This window comes from Papio anubis, chromosome 1 (assembly GCF_008728515.1).
Source record: "Papio anubis isolate 15944 chromosome 1, Panubis1.0, whole genome shotgun sequence".
Classification (NCBI taxonomy): Eukaryota; Metazoa; Chordata; class Mammalia; order Primates; family Cercopithecidae; genus Papio; species Papio anubis.
Window position 1 is genome coordinate 119838633 of NC_044976.1, and position 15583 is coordinate 119854215.

At 41.4% G+C, this 15583-nt stretch overlaps 1 pseudogene across 1 annotated transcript; it reads left to right on the forward strand.

The window, feature by feature from the left end:
• Window positions 1–1527: 1527 nt before the first annotated feature.
• LOC100999621 lies at window positions 1528–8507 on the forward strand (annotated as a pseudogene). Its single transcript, XR_002515911.2, has one exon. The product of XR_002515911.2 is annotated as a protein FAM91A1 pseudogene (transcript).
• The last annotated feature ends 7076 nt before the right edge of the window (window positions 8508–15583 follow it).

Below are 15583 nucleotides of genomic sequence, written 5' to 3' on the forward strand. Positions count from 1 at the left end.
TGCTGGTGAGAGAAAGCAACTTTTATTGAACTGGTGCTGCTTCTTGCAGAGCAGGGCTAATCCACAGGCAGTGTGCCCAGAGTTGGTGCCTGTGGGCTGCTAGTTAGTTGTATTTAGACCCACTTTTAATTACATGCCAATTAAGAGGTAGGCTCTTCAGAACTTTCTGGAAAAGGGGCAGGGAGTTTCCAGAACCATATAAAGTAACTTCCAGGTCATTGCCAAGGTGTGTTGCCATGACATTTGTAAACTGGCCATGTCCCAGTGGTAGTGTCTTTATGCTCATAAGCAGTGAGGGCAACTAGAGGTCACTTTCGTCATCATCTGCTGGTTCCAGAGGCTTCTTCACTGCGCCCTGTTTTGACCAGATCCTGCTCTGTTCAATGGGGTTGTGACTGGAAAATAAGTCCTACTGGTCTCCTACTTCATTTCCCCATCAGAGATTCTATACTCCTCCTTAATCTTAAGGGGCTTGCAGAAGGGTGGAGATTCATCTTCTGTAACTGCTTCCTGCTGATGTTATGGGCATAAACCCTGCCTAGCAGTGGAGAAGTAAACTCTCTGGATACCTGTTCTAAAAGGCCCAAAGGCAGGATGTCTTTATTTTCTGGGTCAGAAGAGGGGATGGGTTGAAAGCCTTGTGCCAGCATCATCTTTACATGGAATTATTGTAATCTAGAAGACACAAACTTTACAAGGAGGTTAAACAAGCAAGGACCAAAGATTAGTAATAATCTTGGTTTCTTCCTATGCCAAGAAGCCTTAGACAGTCAGCAGCAGTAAAACTGGGCAATGAATCATAACTTTTCTCACTGGTCATAATATCCTCCATAATCCCAGTATAATATGAAAATGGTATTATCCTCAAGCCCTTCACCATAATATCCGATAGATGATGGGGTACAGCATGAGATGATCTCGGCTGTACTTTAGCAGTTCCTCATAGAGTCTACGTTCATGTTTCTTGACATGTGTAACTAAGTTATTTCTGTATCGTGACTGATTACAGATACTGTACAGGACAACCTGCTTGGCATAGGAAGGGCAAAGTGGTAAGAGAGAAAACATTATAATTAGGAGTAAGAGAAAAACTTTCATGCTCATCCACAGCATCATGTTATTAATACTTATCTGTGCATTTGCAAAACAATAGCTTTAAGTCTTCTGGGAGTTTGTAAATGTAGGTCATGGCATCTTCCTCTGGCATCTGTGAGGACTCAAGAATGTCTGAGGCTGGGCACGGTGGCTCATGCCGGTAATCCCAGCACTTTGGGAGGCTGGGGAGGGCATTTCACAAGGTCAGGAGTTTGAGACCAGCCTGGCCAACATGGTGAAACCTCGTCTCTACGAAAAATACAAAAAACAAACAAACAAACAAACAAAACCAACACATTAGCCGAGCATGGTGGCACGTGCCTGTAATCCCAGCTACTCAGGAGGCTGAGGCAGGAGTAATGTCAGCTACTCAGGAGGCTGAGGCAGGAGCATTGCTTGAACCCAGAAAGTGGAGGTTGCAGTGAGCCGAGATCGAGCCATTGTACTCCAGCCTGGGCAACAGAGCAAGCCTTCATCTACAAAATAAAAATAAAAATAAATTAACTTTTAAGTTTAACAGCAGTAGGGGTGCTTAATAATGCCTGATAGGGGCTCTTTCCATTTTGGTTGTAATTGATTCTTGGGGAATCCTTCTTTCTAAGTTTTTAGTAAGATTAAGTCTCCTAGTTGAATGGGGGAGTTAATCCTTTTCCTTGTGGGAGGAGGTTGCGTTTCCTTTCCATATGGTTGAAGAGCCTTTTGAACCTGGCCTAAGTTGATCATCTATGTGTCTCTTCATCAAACAGAAGGTCTAACATTCAAAAGGGTCTTCCAAGCTGCTCAGGCAATCCAGCCTCCCATTGCTGCTGCTCTTGAGCTCGGTTGGCCAGGCCGGGCGCTGAACTGTCGGGAGCCCAGGCCATAGGGCAGCCCCTGCCTTCTGCAGTGTAAGGTGCCGGGCCTCCCGCGGCTCTCTGCCGACAGGCAATGGGCGGGCAGGCGGGAGGCTTAGTGTGGGTCGCGGTCGTGGCGCCCGCCGCTGGCCCTGGCCGCGGCATCATGAACATAGACGTGGAGTTCCACATCTGGCACAACTACTCCTGGAACAAGTTGCCGGCCAACGTGAGACAGTCATTAAGTGGAGATGGCTCATCATGGAGGTCTTCATCCTTGTTTTCACATCAAGTAGGCTGAGGAGGAGGAAATACAGGAAGTATTGGTCTTGCTGTTCAGGGTGGCAGAGGAGGAAGAAAATCCCAGTCGTCTTTGGAAATTCACAGAGAGAATACGAAAAGCAGGTTGTCCTGTAAGGTAACTGCAATCAGTTGCGATACAGAAATAACTTAGTTAAACATGTCAAGAAAGATGAACGCAGATACTATAAGGAACTGCTAAAGAACAGCTGAGATCATCTCATGCTGTACCCTTACCATCTATCGGATATTACGGTGAAGGGCTTGAGGATAACAGCATTTTCATATTATACTGGGATTACGGAGGATGTTATGAACAGTGAGAAAAGTTATGATTCATTGCCCAATTTTACTGCTGCTGACTGTCTAAGGTTTCTTGGTATAGGAAGAAACCTGTATATTGATCATATGAATCAGTGTAGATCATCAAAACAATTCTTCAGAAAGAAAACAGCCCGTGATCTTCTACCAATAAAGCCAGTGGAAATTACCATAGAGGTGTGGTGGGTGGTGCAGGCTGGATATATCACAGAAGATGACATCAAGATACGCACTTTGCCTGAGAAATGTGCTATTGATAAGATCACCGATTCAGGCCCTCAACTCTCTGGATCACTAGATTACAATGTAGTACATAGTTTGTATAACAAAGTATTTATCTCGATGTACCAATATCTGATGACAGTTATACAGCAGTTCCACCTCTTGAAGGTTTTGTAATGAATCAAGTGCAAGGTGATCATTTTGAAACTCTACTCTATAAGATACTTGTTTCAATAGATGAGCACACAAATGCTGCAGAGCTTGCAAATGTCCTTGAGATTGACTTATGCCTGGTTAAGAATGCTGTTTCAGTGTATTGCCGATTGGGCTTTGCCCATAAGAAGGGCCAAGTAATAAATTTGGATCAACTTCATTCATCATGGAAAAATGTTCCATCCATAAACAGATTAAAGGGTACCTTAGATCCACAGAAGATGCTCTTGTCATGGGATGGAGGGGAAGGTAGGAGTCCTATTACAAGAAGCTTCATCAGCAACTGACACTGATACAAATAGTCAAGAAGATCCAGCTGACACAACCAGTGTAAACAGCCTGAGTCTGTCTACGGGACACACGAAGCGCATCGCATTCTTGTTTGACTCCACTCTTACCGCCTTCTTAATGATGGGAAATCTTTCACCAGTTCAGAGCACTGGTGAAGGAGAAGCACAGAGATATTTTGATCATGCACTTACTCTGAGAAACACAATACTGTTTCTGCATCATAACAAAAATCTAGTTGCGCAAACTGCACAGCCAGACCAATCCAATTATGGTTTTCCTCTGGATCTCTTACGCTGTGAAAGCCTTCTTGATCTGGACCTTGCAACTTGCAGCAGAGTTGTAAACAAAAATTACACACTGCTTGTTTCCATGGCTCCCCTCACCAATGAAACCTGGCCTGTCAGCAGCTGCACCCCTCAGCATATTGGACCAGCTATCCCAGAAGTCAGCTCTGTCTGGTTTAAACTGTATATTTATCATATCGCTGGACAAGGACCACCATCTGTTTTATTGTCCAAAGGTACAAGACTTCGAAAACTGCCAGATATATTTCAGAGTTACGATCGATTGCTAATAACATCTTGGGATCATGATCCTGAAGTAGTTCCTACCTCAAATGTGCTCAAGATGTTGAATGATGCTTTAACACATTCTGCAGTTTTAATTCAGGGACATGGTCTGCATGGGATAGGGGAAACAGTCCATGTTCCATTTCCATTTGATGAAACAGAACTACAAGGAGAGTTCACTCAGGTCATTATGGGTGTACATAAAGCATTGCAGATACTAAGGAACACAGCATCTCTATGGATATGTCGCCATGTTGAATGCTTCCAGCCAACTTGCAAATGGAAAACTCAGTGATGCTTCTGATGAGAGAGGAGAACCTGATTTGGCTTCTGGCTCAGATGTAAATGGGAGTACAGAGTCATTTGAAATGGTCATTGAGGAAGCAACTATAGATTCAGCAACAAAGCAAACCTCTGGTGCCACAACAGAAGCAGATTGGGTTCCTCCTAAGCTGTGCTTTGGAATTCTACTGTTCAGTTCCGAATTAAACCAGAAAGTTTGTAGGAAAATTGATACACATGGCCTTTGCAGAAAACAGAGCCTTCAAAACCTCTTAGATTCCAGTAGAAAACTCTCTCTGCAGTCCTTAACTTTGTTCACTCTTTCCAGGAAGGTGCTTCAACATTGGATATTCACGCAGAGCCCAGATTTTCAAGTTTGCTTTCACAGTCATCATATGCTGACATGGGTGTTCCACTTCCTGCAAAAAACTTCATATTTAAAGATGGTGTCTTATCAGAAGGGAGTGGACAGTCACCTTCCTCACTTCTTATTGCTAATCTCCATTTGCAATAATTTGATTACACCATTTGTTGCTCACACTTTCTGCCTTTTTTCTTTCTTAACGTTAGCTTTATAGTGTCAGCCACTAAAAAGCATCCTGCTGCTGCAGAACAATTCTTGCTTAACTAATATTAAAAGTTTGGGGAACATATTCATGGTTTCTGAAGTTTTGCTCATTATTGCACATCTTATTGCAACAAAGTGTCTTTTTAGCAGCCAGCACTGTATTTTTTACCTTGAGACGATCCACATTTCTTTTATAAAACTAAGTATGTACTTTATAGGCTCTATGATGACTGTTATGTTTATAAGCAATCACTATGAAAATTCCAATGATAATTTTATACGTTAGTTCATCAAACATAAATCTTGTTTAATTTTATATTTTGTTACCTATACTTTGGGGGATCAAGGGAAAAGATGGAAACTCTTCCTCTAAAAGGGCTTCTTGGTACTTAAACTAGTAAAACTATAAAACTATAAACATCCAGTATTGAGAGATGATATGATAGGACATTATGAATTCCTATGGGTGTCTAAATTATCTATGTCAGTTGGACATTGTAGAAGGTATGTAAATCAGCACAGTTATGTATAACTTAACCTTGATGTATAAGGTCTTAACTCAGATTATGACTATTCACTGACATCTCATGAGAAGCTTTAGAAAACTTTCTATTTTTAAACACCATTTATATGTGGACTTCTGTCGTCACTGACTTTGGGCTTTATATTTTCATAGAGTCTTTATGGAAAAAATAGAATTTCTTTTCCACTCTTATAGCTACAGCTGCTGCACATTTTCACCCTGATTTATTTTCTTGTTTCTTAGCTTTAAAGTTTTCAAACCAAGGATTGTGATTTTAGGTTAGAATTACATATTAGAAGCATTAAGATTATGTCTTTGGATCAGAATGCTTTAGTGATAAATTTGAAGACCTACTCTTAAGCAATCTGGATCTTAAATTTATGTGAATACTTTTTTAGAAAGTGATAAAGAAAAATGGAATTACTTCAAAGTGTTTCTTGAGTCATTGATTCTTTTAGCATCTCAAGTGTTAATTAGAATAATTGGAATCGCTTTTTAGACTTTTCAAGTTACCTTCCTTGGGAAGCTTGTGCAGTGCTGTAGGTTAGTTTAGCTCCTCTTATAGGGTAATGGTTTACTAGCTTAAAACTGTAACCAAATGAACTGGTCAGACAACATATATCTAAAACACTTAAAATGGTAGAAAGTTTGGGAATGTTATAACCTAAGCATTTTTGCTGATAACTTTTGTTATTTATAGATATTAGTGTATTTAACATACTTCTGGAAATATATGCCTTTCCTAAAACTTAACCATACATCCAATACCATGGCCTATCTGTACAGCTGAATATTTTGGACCATGTTATCTGTGGCACAGTCAGTGCTGTGTTTCAGGTAAATGCAGTAACAGTTAGTTTTCCACTTTGTCTTATAGAAGGTAAAAACCATGTGTACGTTATGTTTGTCTCTAAAAGAAAAAATACTAATATTAAATAATTTCTTATGACTGTGAGTCACTCACTTATTTTTCTAATAATTGATATTGTATATTCCTAGTGCCATTAGGTATGTATGTATGTAACTTTTACAGTTTTTCAGTGAAAGTTGTAATTTTTTTTTGATCAGGGCTCTTTATTCTCATTTTAATTTCCTTTGTTTGAATGAACTGTAGTTATTTTATTTATTCCTGTATTAACCATCTAAACCAACTGTAACGACATGTACACTAATAAAGAATTGAACATTTGTAGTTGTTGGCAGGGAGCCCAGTTGTTGGTGAATTTAAAGTTTAAAATATGGGAGTGATTTGCTGCTATATTTCTTTTGAGAGATAGAGGATGAAGAAACAGAACCTAATAGTGATCATGAATTTTAGGGAAAGTACTGAAAAGCATGGGGTCCCCTCTGGTTTCTTGTGTTGAACGAGGCGAGAGTAACCATCTGACTCCAAGCTGAAGACCTCTTGTACTCTTAAGGAGGGAGAGTACATTTTTAAAGGTTTTAGCAAAATGTGAAAAGCTGATGTTTGTGCTTTGCTTTGTGAATTTGGCTTCATTTTACTTATACATCAAGTCATATAATCTCTTAAATCTTACAAGTATTGATCCATTTCAACAAAAAGGTAAATTTAAAATGCAGCTTTTGTTATTTGCCAAAGAAGATTCATGAAAAATTTATATCCAATTATTTTCCAAATAGTTAATTTCGTTTGGCATTTTACCACATTCCTTCCTTTCTTTCCCCACTTCCTTAGTGTAATTTAAACCCTGGCAAACATTTTTAAGAAACCAAAAGGAAAAAAAGAACAAATATCAAAAAAGACATAGAATTTTATATGGTACAATTTCATGTCTAAAATGGGTTTGAAGAAATGCAACTTTATATCATTACAAAATATGATCATCTGATTTCCTTTACTACTTTTTAAAATTATGTAATCAGATGATTTTATATTTTTGGGGGGGAAGCGGAATATTGGTTAATTTTACTTGATGTTTTCAGTTGTCTCTGCCATTCATCTTTCTTTTTTGTGTTCAGTGTCTCAAATACAATTTGTATTCAAGGATTTTAAACTACCAAACTGTAAATGAGTACAGTGGATCGTTTTCTGTTAGGATGTTAATATTATACAATGAAATCTATAAAGTGTTGTCAGTTTGATTATTGACACATACAACATGTTTACAAATAAACTGTGGTGTTGATCAAGTAAAAAAAAGCAGGGGGCTTCCATAAGTCATTTCAAGTGGACTAAGCTTTAAAGTTCCCTTTGGAGCCATCCTCATATGCAAAAGGGCTATGAGTAGGGGAAAAACTCAGGCCTCTGAGGTCCCCTGAAAGAGTTTTGCTAACGTCATGATTGGCTTTCTATGTTATCTGAAGATTGAGATCTCCATGAGGAGTGAAGATAGGTAATGCCTAAGGCTGAGGCATTACCTCACTGGGTCACCTTAGCTGGGAAGGGAGGTCAGTTATTACCTTGCAAACCTTTTGGTAATCCAAATCTTGGGATGATTTCTTTAAGTAAGGATTTAGACACTTCCAGTACTTTTCCTGTCCTTGTGGGGAAAGCTTCTATCCACCTGGTGAAAGTGTCTATAAATACTAGCAAATATTGTCATCCCCTGTAAGGTGGCATCTGGGTTAAATCTGTCTGCCAGTCTTCACCATGGTATGTTCCTTGGTGGTGTACAGGTTTAAGCAGGGATCAGGGTATGGGGTGGATTCCTGAGTGGTAACCCTTTTTATAGTTTGGAATAGTCCCTTCCCCAAGAATATTTAGGAAACTAATTTGAAAGGAAAATCCAGTCCCAAATGTGAGGAATCATGAAAATGTTTAATTATGTCCCATTTGTCAGCCTCAGGAATAGAGTTTGTTATTTTCTAGCAGCCATCCAGAGAGGTCTCACTGGAAGCCTTTTATTCAGTCCCTTTAATTTCCTTAGGGGTATGGTATGGTGCCACTGACATGGATGGAGTACCTGGTAGTAGCGCAGCAGCCTGAAATACCAGGGTTTCCTTAGCTGTGGCCTTAGCTGCTCTTTCCACTAGGGACTTTCCTCTAATCATAAAAGTGTCTCCCTTCTGGTGTCCCCTGCTGTGAATACTTGTTATTTCTTTGGGAGTTGGATGGCATCTAAAAGTTCCAAGATCTGAGTAAAGTTGTATGGGGGATCCCTTGGCTCTTGATAGTCCCCTTTCCTTCCCTATGGCTGCAAGAGCATGAAGCACCAGAAACTCATATTTAGAGTCAGTAAACACTTTGATTCTTGAGGTTTTTGTCCCCCCCCCCTTTTTTTGAAATGGAGTCTTGCTCTGTCGCCCAGGCTGGAGTGCAGTGGCATGATCTCGGCTCACTGCAAACTCTGCCTCTCAGGTTCAAGTGATTCTCATGCCCCAGCCTCCCATGTAGCTGGGATCACAGGCACCCACCACCTCACCTGGATAATTTTTGTATTTTTACTAGAGATGGGGTTTCGCCATGTTGGCCAGGCTGTTCTCGAACTCCCAATCTCAGGTGATCCACCCATCTCGGCCTGCCAAAGTGCTGGGATTACAGGCATGAGCCACCGCGAGAAGCCTTAAGTCTTTTCATAGTTGGAAGGCCCTAATTAGAGCAGCTAATTCTGCTTTTTGAGCAGAAGTCTGAGAAGGTAAACACTTGGCTTCAATGACTTCTTGTTGGCTAATCTTCCTCTCTTACTTCTTCATGAATAAAGCTGTTTCCATCTCTAAACCTCTCAACATTGGAGTTAGACAAGGGCTTATCTTCAAGGTTGGGCCTTCTAGAGTAGATCTCTTCCATGGTTTCCACACAGGTGTCGATGAGTTGAGGATCTGTTTCTTGGGACATGAGGTCCAGCAACAGAGTAGCAGGGTTTAAAAATCAGCATACTTTAAGGGTAACATCAGGGGTGTCAAGCAGAAGGGCCTGATATTTAAGTAACTGGCCCCCTGGTAGCCATGGTGTACTTTGGCCTCTAGGACCCTCTGTACTGTACTTCATGGGGTGGTGTGGGGCGGGGGTTGGTATAGCATCTAATTGTTGTCCCAAGGTAAACTTACTGGCTTCTTCTACCAATAGAGTGATGGTAGCCACAGATCTCCAGCTTCCTGGTTGCCCAGCTGCCACCTGGTCTAGCTGTTTAGAGAAATAAGCCACTGGTCCAAGGTAATTCCTGAGCCTTTGAGTTAGGGCATCCAAAGCTGTAACTTGTTATTCATCCACATAGAGGGTGAAAGGTTTTTCTAAGTTTGAGAGTCCTGAAGCAGGGGCTGTCCCTGGCTTTCCTTTTAAGCTAAGAATGCCTGTTGACAGGTTCCATTCCAGTTCAAAGGCTTGTGACCACTCCCTTTTGGAGGTTCATAGAGTGGTTTTGCTATGAGCCCAAACCTGGGAATACAAACCCAGCAGAATCCAGCTGTTCTCAAAAAGGATTCTTAATTTGAGGGACCTGGAGTACCAGGATGATCTCTTTTCATCCCTGGGCCAAGATCCTGGTCCCAGGAGTGAGCATGTGTCCCAAATATGTGACCCTTTGGACAGAAATTTGGATCTTTGGGGGACACCTGATACCCTTGTTTTGTTTCAAAATTAAAGACTTGAATTTTAGTTTTATCAGAGTCCTCCCCGAATAGGGCTGGAAATTAATAGGTCATACACATATGGTAAGAGGGATCCATTCATTAACTGCAGTTCCCTTACCTCTTTGCAAACAGATGGGGACTGTCCTAAAACCTTGGGGACAGGACAGTCCAGGTAAGCTGAGATATAGCATGAGTGTCTGGATTAGTCCATTTAAATGCAGTAATGAATTTGGTGTCTAGGTGTAAAGGTATGTAAAAGAAAACATCTTTTAAATTGAATACTATGAACCAATGAGCATCTTCAGGGACTTGAGTTATTATTGGGTAAGGATTAGGAACTATTGGGTGACTGGAACTACTGCCTCATTAACTGCCCTAAGATCCTGAACAAATCTATATTCCCCATTTGGCTTATTAACAGGGAAAATGGGGGTGTAACATTGGGAATAACAGGATTATCATAATCCATACTTCATTATCAGGGAATGGATGTCCCTCAGAGCCTAAGGTCTAAAAGGATTTTTTTTTTTTTTTTTTTTTGAGACAGAGACTTGCTCTGTCATCCAGGCTGGAGTGCAGTGACGCGAGGCTCACTGCAACCTCTGCCTTCCCAGTTCAAGCAATTCTCCTGCCACAGCCTTCTGAGTAGTCAGGATTACAGATGTGTGCCACCACACCTAGCTAATTTTTGTGTTTTTAGTAGAGATGGGGTTTTGCCTTGTTGGCCAGGCTGGTCTCAAACTCCTGGCTTCAAGTGATATGCCCGCCTTGGCCTCCCAAAGTGCTGAGATTACAGGCATGAGCCACCACACCTAAAAGGATATTGTTTTTCCCATAGATAATTAACATTGGATTTCAAAATATCCTGGACTGGGAGTACACTTACAGTTCTTCCAGGACCTCCCATGTCACAAGCAGACGGGTCTACTTACGGAGTAATATGTGGTGCAAGGAACGTCTTTACTTTATCTGTGTTGAGACATGAACTTAGAGCTAGGAGAAGTGTCCCTTCCCAGCCTGTGGCCTTCTCTTCAGGTGCTCCAAATTGAACTGCAGCCTGTTATTGGGAAAGTAAGTCTCTTCCTAGTAAAGGAATACGGCACTCAAGAATAAGCAAAAATCTGTGGGAAAACATATGGTTCCCCACAGTGGAACTAAAGGAATGGGTGAATCTCCTAGCTTTTAGCTAGACATCGATCCTCACTACAGTACAGGAGTGCGAAGACAGCAGCCCCAAGGACTAGATCAGAACTGAGAAGGTGGCTCCCATATCCAATAACTCAATATTTTTACCCGCCATGTCAAGAGTTACCTGACGGTCTTCTGCAGAGATGGTAAGCTATCTGGTGGAAGCTGCAGGGAACCCTGGACCCTGTCAGTCCTCTGTTCTCTTACCCATTAGGGGTCGTGGGAACTCAGACTCCCTTTAGAGCCTGAGGCAGTCTTTCCTCCAGTGGCCCTCTTGCTTCCAGAAGGTACACTGATTCTGGCCCAGGGGCTGGCAAGCTGGCTTTTGTCTGGGCATCCCAAAGCCACTCTTAGAACACTTTCTCAGGATGGGCAGTTCAAAAGCAGTAGGAGGCTGAAAGCAGCTGCTAACAATTGCACTTTTTGCCTATTTCTCTTGGTTTTCTCCTCTTCCTTTGCCCTGTCTCTATTGTTGTAAACTCCAAAGGCCATGTTTAAGAGTTGGCTCATGGAGTTTGGGGTCCCGTTCCTGCCTTTTGTAACTTCCTCCTAATGTCAAGGGTAGATTGAGTACTAAAATGCATGCCCAGAACAGCCGGCCCTTCTGAGGTGTCTGGATCTACATTAGTATATTTCCTGAGTGCCTCAACCAAGCAGCCCTAAAACAGAATGGGATTTTCATCCATCCACTGAGTTACTTCTCTATCCTTGTCATAATTAACTGGCTCAATCATATACCTTTCATACTTTCTATTAAACAAGTTAGCATGTGATTTCTATATTCAAGTTCTTGGGAACCCTTCTGGTAGTCCCACTGAGGGTCTCTACGTGGACCTGCATCTCCCCCTACATAAATGGCATGGCCCTGGATATGAGCAGCTGCTCTATCTGCATATTCACAGGCCAGTACCTAGAATCCTCGCTTCTCCTCTATAGCACAACAAGTGGAAAATAATATTTGCAAGTTGTGCCAAGTTAAATCAAAGGACACGATCAACCTAACAAACTCCTCTATAAACTTCCTTGGATCCTTCAAAAACCAGCCAAATTTCTCCTTGAATAAAGCCAATTTGGACATAGGAAATGGCACATATACTCTGATTGTTCCCCTAGCTCTGCTAGCTACCTCCCGCAATGGACACAGATTCTATTCAGGCACTGATATAGAGCTCCACTCCTGGTGGTACTGGTCGGGCTTACTTCCTTGGGCAGTGGGGGATATAGGCTGGAGCTAGCTGAATAAAAGGGAGGGGTTCCTGAGGACACTGGGGTGGAACCCCACACTGGAGAACTGGCAGCATCCCTCTCAGAACTGGCCTTCCAGGGGGAGCCGCTAGGAAGGAGCATCGAGGATATCCCTGCAGTTTCTTGGTGAATGGAAGTAACATGAGCCAGACACATCCTGCAGTTGACTCTTAAGTCAGAATCCTGGTAGGGGGCCATAAAAGCCTGTACATAAGGAACTTCTCCCCACTTTCCATCCTTTTTACTGAATAAGTCCAATTGTAAAATAGTATTATAATGTAAAGAACCAGTTTCAGGCCAAATTTCTTGTTCTCCCAGGAAAATCTGCTTCTTTTTCTTTGAGTCATCTGATTTGAATTTGCTCCAATTGCCTTAAAGACATGCTAGTGGGGAGTCCTTTGGGATGCTCGCTGTTGTCCTCATGTCTAACAAGGATCTCTACTACACCCAGAAGTTTTTCTAAATCTAGCAAAACCTCAGTTACTTTTCCTTTCAAATTCCCACCTCCTGCAGAGAAGATGTAAGTACAGGTAGCAAAGCATTATGAAAGTAGATTATGAAACATGAATGGGCAGTAAAATGACGGGTCTGAATTCCACAGAGAGTGAAGAAAGCGTTTTAGTTTGGGCAAAGAGGGAATAAAAGAAACAAGGCGATCATGAAAGGGAGGAAGGGAAGGCGTGAACAATGTTGTCTGCTGAGCTGCCAGAGAATCTATCCAGCAGTCACAGACACTGAGGAAAAATATTTGGACAAAATGTTTGAGTGGCTGCTGCTTGTCTGCCACTATGGGTAGTTGTCACTTGGGTCAGGGGTCCAGGAACCCCTGGTCCCTGTGACCAAGAGTTCAATATGGACTTGAGCAACGTCACATAGGAAGGGGCTCACAACTGGCTGTTATGGAAAACTGTAATCTTTTAATTTAAGGGCAGAGAAGATGACATCGACACTTCCCTAGGGGAGGGGCTCTAATCCACAATCCTATAGGGAATGTCAATGCCGAAAACCCCAGAGCATCCAGGGGGAGACCAACAGTGACAGTGGAACTCTCACCCACAACAAAATGCCAAAAACCCAGAGTACCCAAGTATCAGCCAATGAGGGTCCCCACACCAAATGCTGAAGCTTCGGGGGTAGCCAATGGTGAACCCCAAAGGCCAAATTGGGGGCCACCGAACAATATGACTCTGGCATCTCAGGGTCAACACACTAAGGGGCTTTTCACAACCAAGTGTCCTGCTTTAAACAGTTCTTGACTCTGTCCTGTCCTGTGTCGTGTCATGTCCCATCCCATCTTGTCTTGTCTTTGTGGTCACCAGATGATGCAAGACAGGACAATCCCAAAATTGGGGCTTAGCCCAGGAGAATTCTTGGCTTTGCCCAGGTGAGAATTCAAGGGCAACCAAGTGGTGAAAGAAAGCAACTTTTGTTAAACTAGTACTGCTTCTTGTGGAGCAGGGCTAACCCATGGGCAGTATGTGGGTTGCTAGCTAGCTGTATTTATACCCACTTTTAATTAGATGCTAATTAGGACGTGGGTTATTCAGAACTTTCTGGAAAAGGGATGAGTAGTTTCCAGAACCATATAAGGTAACTTCCTGGCCATTGCCATGGCATGTTGACATGGCATTTATAAACTGTCATGGCACTGGTGGGATTGTCTTTATGCTAATGAGCAGTGAGGGCAACTGGAGGTAGCTTTTGTCTCCATCTGCTGGTTTTGGTCAGCTTCTTCACTGCACCCTGTTTGGACGAGATCCTGCTCTGATCAACTGGGCCACAACCAGAAAATAATCCTGCCACTTTCCTACCTCAGTAGAATCTCTGCCAAAGAATGATCTTGAAAGTTTGCTGTTTACTCATGATCTGGAAAAATCTTCCTGTACATGCCAAATTCCCACCCTTGAGATTTCTGAATGACCAACAGGTAAAAACAATATACCCCAATGGGACTGTTAGGTTTCATATAACTTACTCTCCCTTGGATTTCCTTTTCTGAAAATAAATTCTTCATATACATTGACTTGTCTTTTGCAATCCATTGTAAAAGTGGGACATCTTCTTCAGAAGCTTTGAAACATACAAATTAGCCTCAATCTTAACTACTAGACTTCCAGGCTAGAAGGCTGATTCATATAAGAAAGACTAAAAAGACATTTCACCCATATCCTGGGTAACAGGAGGGGATCCTTTAGATAGGTTTGTACACCAGACTGGTAACCTACACTTTCTTCTAGCAGTGAGAGGAACTGAGATCTGCCACTCCCTCCTGCAACGCAAAGACTCACAGAGAGCCAAAGTTTAGCCTAGAACTCAGCCAGCTCTTCACAGTCTCCCATGTTTTACATTTTCCTCCACAATTATTTACCTTGAAAGATTTCAAACCTACAGAAAAATTGGAAAAAAATAAGAACACCTGTGCACTGTTCACCCAAGTTCAACAATTAACATTCCTTTACCTTTTTGCTCTGTCTACACACACCTACACACACATTCATGTTTCATAGTAAATGCAGACCAAAAAAACTCCACTTCATCCCTAAATAGTTCAGCATCTATTTCATGAGATTAAGGATGTTATCCTATATAATTATAATACAATTCAATTATCAAACCTAAGGATATTAACATTAATTCAATAGTATTCTAATATATAGTCCAGATAAAAATTTTCTAATTGTTTAGAAAATGTCATATCTATACACATATGTGTGCATATATATAGATATGTATGCATATATAGTGTGTGCATGTATGTATGTTGTATATACATAACACACATGCACATTACATATGCATAAGTGTCTTAATTTAATGATATGTATATGCATAAATATGTTACATATCGTTAGCAGGAAGATGCCTGTATCCATATTTTAAAGGTTTCTCCATATGTAGTGAACTGTAACCTAACTGGATGTATAAACAACCTGTAACCTACTCTTGTGCCAATGACTGAGTTTTAGCCAATTAAAGATGGCCAACTGTTCAAACTGGGTTCAAATAAGACAAACTCAGAGCTGTAGCCAATCCGATTCTTTTTGTACCTCACTTCTGTTTTCTGTAAGTCACTTTCCCTTTTCTATCCGTAAATCTTCTTCCACCACATGGTAGCACTGGAGCCTCTCTGAACCTATTCTGGTTCTGGAACTTTCTGATTCAGGAATTCTTCTTTGCATAAACTCTGTGTGTGTGTGTGTGTGTGTGTGTGTATTATATATATTATATACATGTGTAATATATATATGTATGTGTGTGTATATTTACTTAAGAGAGAGAGAGAGAATTGACTTGTGGTACTAATGTTGCTTCCCCAGGTTCCAAGTAAAGTTCTTCAATTGCACTTTAGTTACCTAGAACTGTCCCTCCATTTCTTTGTTCTTGTTGCTAAGTTTTTGAAGTG